Source organism: Pristiophorus japonicus, unplaced genomic scaffold (genome assembly GCF_044704955.1).
Source record: "Pristiophorus japonicus isolate sPriJap1 unplaced genomic scaffold, sPriJap1.hap1 HAP1_SCAFFOLD_207, whole genome shotgun sequence".
NCBI classification, from domain to species: domain Eukaryota; kingdom Metazoa; phylum Chordata; class Chondrichthyes; family Pristiophoridae; genus Pristiophorus; species Pristiophorus japonicus.
In genome coordinates this window covers 492,501-504,652 of record NW_027251767.1, presented here as the reverse complement: position 1 = coordinate 504,652, position 12,152 = coordinate 492,501, and the positions used below count along the sequence as shown (strand labels likewise).

The following is a 12,152-nucleotide window of genomic DNA, read 5'->3' as shown; positions in this document are numbered from 1 at the left end:
ATATCCATGGCTTCCAGTCCTGCCCTTGCTCGCCTGCTATTGCTCAGTAACGTCGATCGGAGCAAAGCATTGAAAGTGTTCAGGGAGCAGGCCAACCTGAAGCAAGAGATTTCTGCTGGTCGTGGAACAGCGAGGAGGCAAGTGATAAGGGGCTAGTCAGATGCAAACTGGGAGATAATGCCAGACATAAATGGGGAATTAGCTCAAATGGTGGAGCGCTTGCTTTGCATGTGAGAGTTAGCGGGATCAATACCTGCATTCACCACTATTCTTTTGGCTCGGGTAATTGTTCAGAAACAAGAGTTGTGTCAGGTGTGGTGTGAGCCCATCTGCTTCTGAAGGTCACCGCAGGCTGAGGGACATCAAATCCTTTGATGTGCTGTCGCAGCAAAACTTCCTGATTTTTGCATGAATGCAGCTGAAATGAAAGAAGGAGAAAAGTCTATGCAAGTATTAATGCCTTCTCTCAGGATTGAACTCAGGACCTTCAGATTATGAGACTGACGCGCTGCCTACTGCGCTAAGAAGGCACTTGCCTGGTTAGTAACTGAAGAGTGTGACCAACTATGTTCGCTTACGTGGCATTCAAAGCCAGAATGCAAAGATTGCCAAAATGCTCGAGCCAGGTAGGAGCCGAACATGCAATCTTCTAATCCGTAGTCAGATGCGTGATCCATTGCGCCGCTGGCCCAGGCTGTGAAAAATAGCTGCGACATCAGCAAGTACACAGGACGAGCAGCATTAAAAGGCATGCGGCAGACAATCAGCAAAGATAGGCACCTCTGCCGCTTCCCTTCGATTGACAGGTGGGGAGCGGAGCAGTGCAGTAGAAAACAAAGCAAAGCAAAGTCGTCCTTAGGTGGTTGGTTGCACTCCGGCTTGAAGCAGTGAGCATTCTTTTGAAGTAAGTATGTGTGTGGTAAGTCGCAATTCGCTGAAGGCAGAGTTCTTAATATGATGAGCAGTTTACAGCTGAACATGTTGCAGCTGAGGCACAGGACAGTGCCTTCACCATTTTGCTTGAACACTTTTATGTGTGTGTCAGCAGGGAGTGCCTTTGAGAAGCAATGCATGTAAAGAGCCAGCATTTTCTTTCAGGCAAAGCCTCAGGCAATTGCACTTTCTTTCAGGCAAAGCCTCAGGCAATTGCACTTTCTTTCAGGCAAAGCCTCAGGCAATAGAAGTCATTTGTCCATCAGTCAGACAGGGCTCTCGCCTGCTCCCTCACGCTCGTGGCGGCTGCGACGTTGCGCTCAACTCGCTTCCCTTGCGCAGGCTCGAGCTCTTCTCGGCGTCTTTCACCATATCCATGGCTTCCAGTCCTGCCCTTGCTCGCCTGCTATTGCTCAGTAACGTCGATCGGAGCAAAGCATTGAAAGTGTTCAGGGAGCAGGCCAACCTGAAGCAAGAGATTTCTGCTGGTCGTGGAACAGCGAGGAGGCAAGTGATAAGGGGCTAGTCAGATGCAAACTGGGAGCTAATGCCAGACATCAATGGGGAATTAGCTCAAATGGTAGAGCGCTTGCTTTGCATGTGAGAGTTAGCGGGATCAATACCTGCATTCACCACTATTCTTTTGGCTCGGGTAATTGTTCAGAAACAAGAGTTGTGTCAGGTGTGGTGTGAGCCCATCTGCTTCTGAAGGTCACCGCAGGCTGAGGGACATCAAATCCTTTGATGTGCTATCGCAGCAAAACTTCCTGATTTTTGCATGAATGCAGCTGAAATGAAAGAAGGAAAAAAGTCTATGCAAGTATTAATGCCTTCTCTGAGGATTGAACTCAGAACCTTCAGATTATGAGACTGACGCGCTGCCTACTGCGCTAAGAAGGCACTTGCCTGGTTAGTAACTGAAGAGTGTGACCAACTATGTTCGCTTACGTGGCATTCAAAGCCAGAATGCAAAGATTGCCAAAATGCTCGAGCCAGGTCGGAGCCGAACATGCAATCTTCTAATCCGTAGTCAGATGCGTGATCCATTGCGCCGCTGGCCCAGGCTGTGAAAAATAGCTGCGACATCAGCAAGTACACAGGACGAGCAGCATTAAAAGGCATGCGGCAGACAATCAGCAAAGATAGGCACCTCTGCCGCTTCCCTTCGATTGACAGGTGGGGAGCGGAGCAGTGCAGTAGAAAACAAAGCAAAGTCGTCCTTAGGTGGTTGGTTGCACTCCGGCTTGAAGCAGTGAGCATTCTTTTGAAGTAAGTATGTGTGTGGTAAGTCGCAATTCGCTGAAGGCAGAGTTCTTAATATGATGAGCAGTTTACAGCTGAACATGTTGCAGCTGAGGCACAGGACAGTGCCTTCACCGTTTTGCTTGAACACTTGCATGTGTGTGTCAGCAGGGAGTGCCTTTGAGCAGCAATGCATGTAAAGAGCCAGCATTTTCTATCAGGCAAAGCCTCAGGCAATTGCACTTTCTTTCAGGCAAAGCCTCAGCCAATAGAAGTCATTTGTCCATCAGTCAGACAGGGCTCTCGCCTGCTCCCTCACGCTCGTGGCGGCTGCGACGTTGCGCTCAACTCGCTTCCCTTGCGCAGGCTCGAGCTCTTCTCGGCGTCTTTCACCATATCCATGGCTTCCAGTCCTGCCCTTGCTCGCCTGCTATTGCTCAGTAACGTCGATTGGAGCAAAGCATTGAAAGTGTTCAGGGAGCAGGCCAACCTGAAGCAAGAGATTTCTGCTGGTCGTGGAACAGCGAGGAGGCAAGTGATAAGGGGATAGTCAGATGCAAACTGGGAGCTAATGCCAGACATCAATGGGGAATTAGCTCAAATGGTAGAGCGCTTGCTTTGCATGTGAGAGTTAGTGGGATCAATACCTGCATTCACCACTATTCTTTTGGCTCGGGTAATTGTTCAGAAACAAGAGTTGTGTCAGGTGTGGTGTGAGCCCATCTGCTTCTGAAGGTCACCGCAGGCTGAGGGACATCAAATCCTTTGATGTGCTATCGCAGCAAAACTTCCTGATTTTTGCATGAATGCAGCTGAAATGAAAGAAGGAAAAAAGTCTATGCAAGTATTAATGCCTTCTCTGAGGATTGAACTCAGGACCTTCAGATTATGAGACTGACGCGCTGCCTACTGCGCTAAGAAGGCACTTGCCTGGTTAGTAACTGAAGAGTGTGACCAACTATGTTCGCTTACGTGGCATTCAAAGCCAGAATGCAAAGATTGCCATAATGCTCGAGCCAGGTAGGAGCCGAACATGCAATCTTCTAATCCGTAGTCAGATGCGTTATCCATTGCGCCGCTGTCCCAGGCTGTGAAAAATAGCTGCGACATCAGCAAGTACACAGGACGAGCAGCATTAAAAGGCATGCGGCAGACAATCAGCAAAGATAGGCACCTCTGCCGCTTCCCTTCGATTGACAGGTGGGGAGCGGAGCAGTGCAGTAGAAAACAAAGCAAAGCAAAGTCGTCCTTAGGTGGTTGGTTGCACTCCGGCTTGAAGCAGTGAGCATTCTTTTGAAGTAAGTATGTGTGTGGTAAGTCGCAATTCGCTGAAGGCAGAGTTCTTAATATGATGAGCAGTTTACAGCTGAACATGTTGCAGCTGAGGCACAGGACAGTGCCTTCACCGTTTTGCTTGAACACTTGCATGTGTGTGTCAGCAGGGAGTGCCTTTGAGAAGCAATGCATGTAAAGAGCCAGCATTTTCTTTCAGGCAAAGCCTCAGGCAATTGCACTTTCTTTCAGGCAAAGCCTCAGGCAATTGCACTTTCTTTCAGGCAAAGCCTCAGGCAATAGAAGTCATTTGTCCATCAGTCAGACAGGGCTCTCGCCTGCTCCCTCACGCTCGTGGCGGCTGCGACGTTGCGCTCAACTCGCTTCCCTTGCGCAGGCTCGAGCTCTTCTCGGCGTCTTTCACCATATCCATGGCTTCCAGTCCTGCCCTTGCTCGCCTGCTATTGCTCAGTAACGTCGATTGGAGCAAAGCATTGAAAGTGTTCAGGGAGCAGGCCAACCTGAAGCAAGTGATTTCTGCTGGTCGTGGAACAGCGAGGAGGCAAGTGATAAGGGGCTAGTCAGATGCAAACTGGGAGCTAATGCCAGACATCAATGGGGAATTAGCTCAAATGGTAGAGCGCTTGCTTTGCATGTGAGAGTTAGCGTGATCAATACCTGCATTCACCACTATTCTTTTGGCTCGGGTAATTGTTCAGAAACAAGAGTTGTGTCAGGTGTGGTGTGAGCCCATCTGCTTCTGAAGGTCACCGCAGGCTGAGGGACATCAAATCCTTTGATGTGCTATCGCAGCAAAACTTCCTGATTTTTGCATGAATGCAGCTGAAATGAAAGAAGGAGAAAAGTCTATGCAAGTATTAATGCCTTCTCTGAGGATTGAACTCAGGACCTTCAGATTATGAGACTGACGCGCTGCCTACTGCGCTAAGAAGGCACTTGCCTGGTTAGTAACTGAAGAGTGTGACCAACTATGTTCGCTTACGTGGCATTCAAAGCCAGAATGCAAAGATTGCCAAAATGCTCGAGCCAGGTAGGAGCCGAACATGCAATCTTCTAATCCGTAGTCAGATGCGTGATCCATTGCGCCGCTGGCCCAGGCTGTGAAAAATAGCTGCGACATCAGCAAGTACACAGGACGAGCAGCATTAAAAGGCATGCGGCAGACAATCAGCAAAGATAGGCACCTCTGCCGCTTCCCTTCGATTGACAGGTGGGGAGCGGAGCAGTGCAGTAGAAAACAAAGCAAAGCAAAGTCGTCCTTAGGTGGTTGGTTGCACTCCGGCTTGAAGCAGTGAGCATTCTTTTGAAGTAAGTATGTGTGTGGTAAGTCGCAATTCGCTGAAGGCAGAGTTCTTAATATGATGAGCAGTTTACAGCTGAACATGTTGCAGCTGAGGCACAGGACAGTGCCTTCACCGTTTTGCTTGAGCACTTGCATGTGTGTGTCAGCAGGGAGTGCCTTTGAGCAGCAATGCATGTAAAGAGCCAGCATTTTCTTTCAGGCAAAGCCTCAGGCAATTGCACTTTCTTTCAGGCAAAGCCTCAGGCAATTGCACTTTCTTTCAGGCAAAGCCTCAGGCAATAGAAGTCATTTGTCCATCAGTCAGACAGGGCTCTCGCCTGCTCCCTCACGCTCGTGGCGGCTGCGACGTTGCGCTCAACTCGCTTCCCTTGCGCAGGCTCGAGCTCTTCTCGGCGTCTTTCACCATATCCATGGCTTCCAGTCCTGCCCTTGCTCGCCTGCTATTGCTCAGTAACGTCGATCGGAGCAAAGCATTGAAAGTGTTCAGGGAGCAGGCCAACCTGAAGCAAGAGATTTCTGCTGGTCGTGGAACAGCGAGGAGGCAAGTGATAAGGGGCTAGTCAGATGCAAACTGGGAGATAATGCCAGACATAAATGGGGAATTAGCTCAAATGGTGGAGCGCTTGCTTTGCATGTGAGAGTTAGCGGGATCAATACCTGCATTCACCACTATTCTTTTGGCTCGGATAATTGTTCAGAAACAAGAGTTGTGTCAGGTGTGGTGTGAGCCCATCTGCTTCTGAAGGTCACCGCAGGCTGAGGGACATCAAATCCTTTGATGTGCTATCGCAGCAAAACTTCCTGATTTTTGCATGAATGCAGCTGAAATGAAAGAAGGAGAAAAGTCTATGCAAGTATTAATGCCTTCTCTGAGGATTGAACTCAGGACCTTCAGATTATGAGACTGACGCGCTGCCTACTGCGCTAAGAAGGCACTTGCCTGGTTAGTAACTGAAGAGTGTGACCAACTATGTTCGCTTACGTGGCATTCAAAGCCAGAATGCAAAGATTGCCAAAATGCTCGAGCCAGGTAGGAGCCGAACATGCAATCTTCTAATCCGTAGTCAGATGCGTGATCCATTGCGCCGCTGGCCCAGGCTGTGAAAAATAGCTGCGACATCAGCAAGTACACAGGACGAGCAGCATTAAAAGGCATGCGGCAGACAATCAGCAAAGATAGGCACCTCTGCCGCTTCCCTTCGATTGACAGGTGGGGAGCGGAGCAGTGCAGTAGAAAACAAAGCAAAGTCGTCCTTAGGTGGTTGGTTGCACTCCGGCTTGAAGCAGTGAGCATTCTTTTGAAGTAAGTATGTGTGTGGTAAGTCGCAATTCGCTGAAGGCAGAGTTCTTAATATGATGAGCAGTTTACAGCTGAACATGTTGCAGCTGAGGCACAGGACAGTGCCTTCACCGTTTTGCTTGAACACTTGCATGTGTGTGTCAGCAGGGAGTGCCTTTGAGCAGCAATGCATGTAAAGAGCCAGCATTTTCTATCAGGCAAAGCCTCAGGCAATTGCACTTTCTTTCAGGCAAAGCCTCAGGCAATAGAAGTCATTTGTCCATCAGTCAGACAGGGCTCTCGCCTGCTCCCTCACGCTCGTGGCGGCTGCGACGTTGCGCTCAACTCGCTTCCCTTGCGCAGGCTCGAGCTCTTCTCGGCGTCTTTCACCATATCCATGGCTTCCAGTCCTGCCCTTGCTCGCCTGCTATTGCTCAGTAACGTCGATCGGAGCAAAGCATTGAAAGTGTTCAGGGAGCAGGCCAACCTGAAGCAAGAGATTTCTGCTGGTCGTGGAACAGCGAGGAGGCAAGTGATAAGGGGCTCGTCAGATGCAAACTGGGAGCTAATGCCAGCCATCAATGGGGAATTAGCTCAAATGGTAGAGTGCTTGCTTTGTATGTGAGAGTTAGCGGGATCAATACCTGCATTCACCACTATTCTTTTGGCTCGGGTAATTGTTCAGAAACAAGAGTTGTGTCAGGTGTGGTGTGAGCCCATCTGCTTCTGAAGGTCACCGCAGGCTGAGGGACATCAAATCCTTTGATGTGCTATCGCAGCAAAACTTCCTGATTTTTGCATGAATGCAGCTGAAATGAAAGAAGGAGAAAAGTCTATGCAAGTATTAATGCCTTCTCTGAGGATTGAACTCAGGACCTTCAGATTATGAGACTGACGCGCTGCCTACTGCGCTAAGAAGGCACTTGCCTGGTTAGTAACTGAAGAGTGTGACCAACTATGTTCGCTTACGTGGCATTCAAAGCCAGAATGCAAAGATTGCCAAAATGCTCGAGCCAGGTAGGAGCCGAACATGCAATCTTCTAATCCGTAGTCAGATGCGTTATCCATTGCGCCGCTGGCCCAGGCTGTGAAAAATAGCTGCGACATCAGCAAGTACACAGGACGAGCAGCATTAAAAGGCATGCGGCAGACAATCAGCAAAGATAGGCACCTCTGCCGCTTCCCTTCGATTGACAGGTGGGGAGCGGAGCAGTGCAGTAGAAAACAAAGCAAAGCAAAGTCGTCCTTAGGTGGTTGGTTGCACTCCGGCTTGAAGCAGTGAGCATTCTTTTGAAGTAAGTATGTGTGTGGTAAGTCGCAATTCGCTGAAGGCAGAGTTCTTAATATGAGCAGTTTACAGCTGAACATGTTGCAGCTGAGGCACAGGACAGTGCCTTCACCGTTTTGCTTGAGCACTTGCATGTGTGTGTCAGCAGGGAGTGCCTTTGAGCAGCAATGCATGTAAAGAGCCAGCATTTTCTTTCAGGCAAAGCCTCAGGCAATTGAAGTCATTTGTCCATCAGTCAGACAGGGCTCTCGCCTGCTCCCTCACGCTCGTGGCGGCTGCGACGTTGCGCTCAACTCGCTTACCTTGCGCAGGCTCGAGCTCTTCTCGGCGTCTTTCACCATATCCATGGCTTCCAGTCCTGCCCTTGCTCGCCTGCTATTGCTCAGTAACGTCGATCGGAGCAAAGCATTGAAAGTGTTCAGGGAGCAGGCCAACCTGAAGCAAGAGATTTCTGCTGGTCGTGGAACAGCGAGGAGGCAAGTGATAAGGGGCTAGTCAGATGCAAACTGGGAGATAATGCCAGACATAAATGGGGAATTAGCTCAAATGGTGGAGCGCTTGCTTTGCATGTGAGAGTTAGCGGGATCAATACCTGCATTCACCACTATTCTTTTGGCTCGGGTAATTGTTCAGAAACAAGAGTTGTGTCAGGTGTGGTGTGAGCCCATCTGCTTCTGAAGGTCACCGCAGGCTGAGGGACATCAAATCCTTTGATGTGCTGTCGCAGCAAAACTTCCTGATTTTTGCATGAATGCAGCTGAAATGAAAGAAGGAGAAAAGTCTATGCAAGTATTAATGCCTTCTCTCAGGATTGAACTCAGGACCTTCAGATTATGAGACTGACGCGCTGCCTACTGCGCTAAGAAGGCACTTGCCTGGTTAGTAACTGAAGAGTGTGACCAACTATGTTCGCTTACGTGGCATTCAAAGCCAGAATGCAAAGATTGCCAAAATGCTCGAGCCAGGTAGGAGCCGAACATGCAATCTTCTAATCCGTAGTCAGATGCGTGATCCATTGCGCCGCTGGCCCAGGCTGTGAAAAATAGCTGCGACATCAGCAAGTACACAGGACGAGCAGCATTAAAAGGAATGCGGCAGACAATCAGCAAAGATAGGCACCTCTGCCGCTTCCCTTCGATTGACAGGTGGGGAGCGGAGCAGTGCAGTAGAAAACAAAGCAAAGCAAAGTCGTCCTTAGGTGGTTGGTTGCACTCCGGCTTGAAGCAGTGAGCATTCTTTTGAAGTAAGTATGTGTGTGGTAAGTCGCAATTCGCTGAAGGCAGAGTTCTTAATATGATGAGCAGTTTACAGCTGAACATGTTGCAGCTGAGGCACAGGACAGTGCCTTCACCGTTTTGCTTGAACACTTGCATGTGTGTGTCAGCAGGGAGTGCCTTTGAGAAGCAATGCATGTAAAGAGCCAGCATTTTCTTTCAGGCAAAGCCTCAGGCAATTGCACTTTCTTTCAGGCAAAGCCTCAGGCAATTGCACTTTCTTTCAGGCAAAGCCTCAGGCAATAGAAGTCATTTGTCCATCAGTCAGACAGGGCTCTCGCCTGCTCCCTCACGCTCGTGGCGGCTGCGACGTTGCGCTCAACTCGCTTCCCTTGCGCAGGCTCGAGCTCTTCTCGGCGTCTTTCACCATATCCATGGCTTCCAGTCCTGCCCTTGCTCGCCTGCTATTGCTCAGTAACGTCGATTGGAGCAAAGCATTGAAAGTGTTCAGGGAGCAGGCCAACCTGAAGCAAGAGATTTCTGCTGGTCGTGGAACAGCGAGGAGGCAAGTGATAAGGGGCTAGTCAGATGCAAACTGGGAGCTAATGCCAGACATCAATGGGGAATTAGCTCAAATGGTAGAGCGCTTGCTTTGCATGTGAGAGTTAGCGGGATCAATACCTGCATTCACCACTATTCTTTTGGCTCGGGTAATTGTTCAGAAACAAGAGTTGTGTCAGGTGTGGTGTGAGCCCATCTGCTTCTGAAGGTCACCGCAGGCTGAGGGACATCAAATCCTTTGATGTGCTATCGCAGCAAAACTTCCTGATTTTTGCATGAATGCAGCTGAAATGAAAGAAGGAGAAAAGTCTATGAAAGTATTAATGCCTTCTCTGAGGATTGAACTCAGGACCTTCAGATTATGAGACTGACACGCTGCCTACTGTGCTAAGAAGGCACTTGCCTGGTTAGTAACTGCAGAGTGTGACCAACTATGTTCGCTCACGTGGCATTCAAAGCCAGAATGCAAAGATTGCCAAAATGCTCGAGCCAGGTAGGAGCCGAACATGCAATCTTCTAATCCGTAGTCAGATGCGTGATCCATTGCGCCGCTGGCCCAGGCTGTGAAAAATAGCTGCGACATCAGCAAGTACACAGGACGAGCAGCATTAAAAGGCATGCGGCAGACAATCAGCAAAGATAGGCACCTCTGCCGCTTCCCTTCGATTGACAGGTGGGGAGCGGAGCAGTGCAGTAGAAAACAAAGCAAAGCAAAGTCGTCCTTAGGTGGTTGGTTGCACTCCGGCTTGAAGCAGTGAGCATTCTTTTGAAGTAAGTATGTGTGTGGTAAGTCGCAATTCGCTGAAGGCAGAGTTCTTAATATGATGAGCAGTTTACAGCTGAACATGTTGCAGCTGAGGCACAGGACAGTGCCTTCACCGTTTTGCTTGAACACTTGCATGTGTGTGTCAGCAGGGAGTGCCTTTGAGCAGCAATGCATGTAAAGAGCCAGCATTTTCTATCAGGCAAAGCCTCAGGCAATTGCACTTTCTTTCAGGCAAAGCCTCAGGCAATAGAAGTCATTTGTCCATCAGTCAGACAGGGCTCTCGCCTGCTCCCTCACGCTCGTGGCGGCTGCGACGTTGCGCTCAACTCGCTTCCCTTGCGCAGGCTCGAGCTCTTCTCGGCGTCTTTCACCATATCCATGGCTTCCAGTCCTGCCCTTGCTCGCCTGCTATTGCTCAGTAACGTCGATCGGAGCAAAGCATTGAAAGTGTTCAGGGAGCAGGCCAACCTGAAGCAAGAGATATCTGCTGGTCGTGGAACAGCGAGGAGGCAAGTGATAAGGGGCTCGTCAGATGCAAACTGGGAGCTAATGCCAGCCATCAATGGGGAATTAGCTCAAATGGTAGAGTGCTTGCTTTGTATGTGAGAGTTAGCGGGATCAATACCTGCATTCACCACTATTCTTTTGGCTCGGGTAATTGTTCAGAAACAAGAGTTGTGTCAGGTGTGGTGTGAGCCCATCTGCTTCTGAAGGTCACCGCAGGCTGAGGGACATCAAATCCTTTGATGTGCTATCGCAGCAAAACTTCCTGATTTTTGCATGAATGCAGCTGAAATGAAAGAAGGAGAAAAGTCTATGCAAGTATTAATGCCTTCTCTGAGGATTGAACTCAGGACCTTCAGATTATGAGACTGACGCGCTGCCGACTGCGCTAAGAAGGCACTTGCCTGGTTAGTAACTGAAGAGTGTGACCAACTATGTTCGCTTACGTGGCATTCAAAGCCAGAATGCAAAGATTGCCAAAATGCTCGAGCCAGGTAGGAGCCGAACATGCAATCTTCTAATCCGTAGTCAGATGCGTTATCCATTGCGCCGCTGGCCCAGGCTGTGAAAAATAGCTGCGACATCAGCAAGCACACAGGACGAGCAGCATTAAAAGGCATGCGGCAGACAATCAGCAAAGATAGGCACCTCTGCCGCTTCCCTTCGATTGACAGGTGGGGAGCGGAGCAGTGCAGTAGAAAACAAAGCAAAGCAAAGTCGTCCTTAGGTGGTTGGTTGCACTCCGGCTTGAAGCAGTGAGCATTCTTTTGAAGTAAGTATGTGTGTGGTAAGTCGCAATTCGCTGAAGGCAGAGTTCTTAATATGATGAGCAGTTTACAGCTGAACATGTTGCAGCTGAGGCACAGGACAGTGCCTTCACCGTTTTGCTTGAACACTTGCATGTGTGTGTCAGCAGGGAGTGCCTTTGAGCAGCAATGCATGTAAAGAGCCAGCATTTTCTATCAGGCAAAGCCTCAGGCAATTGCACTTTCTTTCAGGCAAAGCCTCAGGCAATAGAAGTCATTTGTCCATCAGTCAGACAGGGCTCTCGCCTGCTCCCTCACGCTCGTGGCGGCTGCGACGTTGCGCTCAACTCGCTTCCCTTGCGCAGGCTCGAGCTCTTCTCGGCGTCTTTCACCATATCCATGGCTTCCAGTCCTGCCCTTGCTCGCCTGCTATTGCTCAGTAACGTCGATCGGAGCAAAGCATTGAAAGTGTTCAGGGAGCAGGCCAACCTGAAGCAAGAGATTTCTGCTGGTCGTGGAACAGCGAGGAGGCAAGTGATAAGGGGCTAGTCAGATGCAAACTGGGAGATAATGCCAGACATAAATGGGGAATTAGCTCAAATGGTGGAGCGCTTGCTTTGCATGTGAGAGTTAGCGGGATCAATACCTGCATTCACCACTATTCTTTTGGCTCGGGTAATTGTTCAGAAACAAGAGTTGTGTCAGGTGTGGTGTGAGCCCATCTGCTTCTGAAGGTCACCGCAGGCTGAGGGACATCAAATCCTTTGATGTGCTATCGCAGCAAAACTTCCTGATTTTTGCATGAATGCAGCTGAAATGAAAGAAGGAGAAAAGTCTATGCAAGTATTAATGCCTTCTCTCAGGATTGAACTCAGGACCTTCAGATTATGAGACTGACGCGCTGCCTACTGCGCTAAGAAGGCACTTGCCTGGTTAGTAACTGAAGAGTGTGACCAACTATGTTCGCTTACGTGGCATTCAAAGCCAGAATGCAAAGATTGCCAAAATGCTCGAGCCAGGTAG

At 49.4% G+C, this 12,152-nt stretch overlaps 10 non-coding genes across 10 annotated transcripts; all 10 read right to left on the bottom strand.

The window, feature by feature from the left end:
* Positions 1 to 457: 457 nt before the first annotated feature.
* trnam-cau (transfer RNA methionine (anticodon CAU)) lies at positions 458 to 530 on the bottom strand. The gene has a single exon. It is a non-coding gene; the product is annotated as a tRNA-Met (tRNA).
* Positions 531 to 1,760: 1,230 nt separating this feature from the next.
* trnam-cau (transfer RNA methionine (anticodon CAU)) lies at positions 1,761 to 1,833 on the bottom strand. Its single transcript has one exon. It is a non-coding gene; the product is annotated as a tRNA-Met (tRNA).
* Positions 1,834 to 3,026: 1,193 nt separating this feature from the next.
* Positions 3,027 to 3,099, bottom strand: trnam-cau (transfer RNA methionine (anticodon CAU)). Its single transcript has one exon. It is a non-coding gene; the product is annotated as a tRNA-Met (tRNA).
* Positions 3,100 to 4,329: 1,230 nt separating this feature from the next.
* Positions 4,330 to 4,402, bottom strand: trnam-cau (transfer RNA methionine (anticodon CAU)). Its single transcript has one exon. It is a non-coding gene; the product is annotated as a tRNA-Met (tRNA).
* Positions 4,403 to 5,632: 1,230 nt separating this feature from the next.
* On the bottom strand, positions 5,633 to 5,705 carry trnam-cau (transfer RNA methionine (anticodon CAU)). Its single transcript has one exon. It is a non-coding gene; the product is annotated as a tRNA-Met (tRNA).
* A 1,193-nt stretch (positions 5,706 to 6,898) lies between these two features.
* trnam-cau (transfer RNA methionine (anticodon CAU)) lies at positions 6,899 to 6,971 on the bottom strand. Its single transcript has one exon. It is a non-coding gene; the product is annotated as a tRNA-Met (tRNA).
* Positions 6,972 to 8,134: 1,163 nt separating this feature from the next.
* Positions 8,135 to 8,207, bottom strand: trnam-cau (transfer RNA methionine (anticodon CAU)). Its single transcript has one exon. It is a non-coding gene; the product is annotated as a tRNA-Met (tRNA).
* A 1,230-nt stretch (positions 8,208 to 9,437) lies between these two features.
* On the bottom strand, positions 9,438 to 9,510 carry trnam-cau (transfer RNA methionine (anticodon CAU)). The gene has a single exon. It is a non-coding gene; the product is annotated as a tRNA-Met (tRNA).
* Positions 9,511 to 10,708: 1,198 nt separating this feature from the next.
* Positions 10,709 to 10,781, bottom strand: trnam-cau (transfer RNA methionine (anticodon CAU)). The gene has a single exon. It is a non-coding gene; the product is annotated as a tRNA-Met (tRNA).
* Positions 10,782 to 11,979: 1,198 nt separating this feature from the next.
* trnam-cau (transfer RNA methionine (anticodon CAU)) lies at positions 11,980 to 12,052 on the bottom strand. Its single transcript has one exon. It is a non-coding gene; the product is annotated as a tRNA-Met (tRNA).
* Between the last annotated feature and the right edge of the window lie 100 nt (positions 12,053 to 12,152).